Genomic DNA, 2,537 nt, shown 5'->3' with positions numbered 1-2,537 from the left:
CCAGCGGCAATGTTAGTTCATGGTTGCTGCCTTTGTGTCAACGAAGTGTGCATCAACTGTGGTTTGTCAGGATTCTCCCCCCATTCTAACAGCACCACCATAGCCCCAGGCTCCTGGTCTGCTTTCCTTCGTATCCCCGCCCCTGTCGGGAGGTGAAATTGCATCCTGTACAAATTAATTTGTTTGTTGTCCATCTCCCTCATTCTAGGCAAACTCCCAGAGAAAGGGAAGTTTGTCTTCAATATTCTGTCTTGAATTGTACCCATCATATACAAAGTACTCAAATATTTATCACTCAGGGTGCCTGAGCAGCTCAGTTGTTAAGTGTCTGCCTTCGGCTTAGGTCATGATCTCAAGGTCCTGGGATCGAGCCCCAGACAGGTTGGGGCTCCCTGCTCTACGGGAAGCCTGCTTCTCCCTCCCCTACTCCCACTGCTTCCCTTCCCTCTCTCGCTGTCTCTCTCTCTCTCTCTGTCAAATAAATAAATAATAAATTCTGTAAAAAAATAAATAAATAGGACTTCCTCTTTTCTGGCCAGAACCATGGAGGGTGCAGAAGAGAAGAAAATGAAGGTTTCTGCTGTGCCAGAAACCCTTAAAAAGAAGAGAAGGAATTTCACAGCGTTGAAGATCAAGTGTCGGAGGAAGAAGTTTGCTTAAAAGATGCTTCAAAAGGCAAGGAGGAAGCTTATCTATGAAAAAGCTAAGCACTACCACTAGGAATATAAGCAGGTGTACAGAACTGAGATTCGAATGGCGAGGATGCCAAGAAAACCTTTGGTTTTCCACAGAACTGAGATTCGAATGGCAACTTCTACAGTACCTGCGGAACCCAAACTGGAGTTTGTCATCAGGATCAGCGGTATCAAGGTGCAAGCCCAAAGGTTCAAGTTGCAGCTTCTTTGCCTTCACCAGATCTTCAATGGCACCTTTGTTAAGTTCAACAAGGCTTCAGTTAACATGCTAAGGATTATGGAACCATATACAGCATGGGGGTACCCAAACCTGAAGTCGGGGAATGAATTGATCTACAAGAGGGGTTATGGCAAAATCCACAAGAAGCAAATTGATCTGACAGATGACACACTGATTGCCCGATCTCTTGGTAAATACCACGTTGTCTGCGTGGAGGATCTGGTTCATGAGATTGAAAGACCCCTCTCCCCTTGCTAAAGGCTTGTTTTAGCAACCTATTGCCTCCATAGCCGGATGGCAACACATACCAGGATGTCTATTGTCTGTGATCACCCGGTCTGTCAAAGAAAAGACAAATGAGGAATAGAGTGTACCTGGGACTTTCCAGAGTGCTGAGCCAAGGCCCACCAGAACAAACCGTTGTGTCCTTGCCTTAAACCCAGTGCCTGACAATGCTTGATTTAAATTTACCAATCAGATTCCTGTAACCTGCATCTGCTTCTGTAAGCTTGCTTCCCGCCACCCCAACCCTGCCCTATATAATCTGTTCCCCAACCTAGCCCAGCACGCTCAGTCCACAAAGGCTGATGGGTCCGCAGGCGCCTGTGTAACCAATAAACCTCTTGCAGTTTGCATCCAGTGGAGGCGTGCTGTTCGATTCTTGGGTGCAGCTCCAGGGTCTTTCAAGATCTATACTGCTGGAAAACGTTTCAAAGAAGCAACTTTCTAGGGCCTTTCAGATTATCTTCTCCACGAGGCAGGGAATGAAGAAAAAGACCACCCATTTTGTAGAAGGTGGAGATGCTGGCAATGAGGAAGACCAGATCAATAGGCTTATTGGAAGGATGAACTAAGGTATCTACCTTGATTGTTTTTGTAATCTGGTCAGTTAATGAATGACTAATCTCAAATGGAATAAATAAATAAATAAATAATAGTTCTCATTCAATGAATCAATTAATATTTTGTTTCTGCCTTTCGTCAGAAATGACCTCTGAATTAAAATAAGCAGGAGTGGGGCGCCTGGGTGGCTCAGTTGGTTGAGCAACTGCCTTCAGCTCAGGTCGTGATCCCAGAGGACTAGGATCAGGTCCTGCATCAGGCTCCCAGCTCCGTGGGGAGTCTGCTTCTCCCTCTGCCCCTCTCCTCTCTCATGTTCTCTCTCACTGTCTCTCTCTCAAATAAATAAATAAAATCTTTAAAAAAGTAAAACAAAATAAGCAGGAAAATTGGTTAAGAAGGAATTCAAGTGCAAAGGAGTGTAAGTTTGTATCAAGGTCTTTGAAGTAGTGATAATAGAGATAATTTCTGAGGACTAGGCAGGTGTGCCTCAGGGCCCACCTTGGAGCGCTGGGCTAAGCACTTAACCTACCTTATCTAATATAATCTTCAAAGCAACTATTATTATTCCCATTTTATAGATAAATTAGAAGCTAAGCTAAGCAAAGGTGACTTGTCCAGTCTGGCTCTGCACCTCAAGGCTCAAACCCAGGTCTCTCTGGCTTCGCAGCCTGTGTCTTTAAGCACTCTGTGATTTTGCCTCATGGAATTAAAATAACATTTCCATACTATATTTAAATTCCTTGGGGCCCAATCAAATTATCTACTAGGATCCTAAGATT

General features: G+C 44.4%; 1 pseudogene; it reads left to right on the top strand.

Moving 5' to 3' along the window:
• Positions 1 to 543: 543 nt before the first annotated feature.
• On the top strand, positions 544 to 1,769 carry LOC101691345 (annotated as a pseudogene).
• Positions 1,770 to 2,537: the final 768 nt, after the last annotated feature.

This window comes from Mustela putorius, unplaced genomic scaffold, assembly GCF_011764305.1.
Source record: "Mustela putorius furo isolate JIRA1106 unplaced genomic scaffold, ASM1176430v1.1 tig00003942_pilon_pilon_pilon, whole genome shotgun sequence".
In the NCBI taxonomy this organism is placed as follows: domain Eukaryota; kingdom Metazoa; phylum Chordata; class Mammalia; order Carnivora; family Mustelidae; genus Mustela; species Mustela putorius.
Note: the sequence above shows the minus strand (reverse complement) of the source record. Positions and strands in the feature narration are given on the sequence as shown.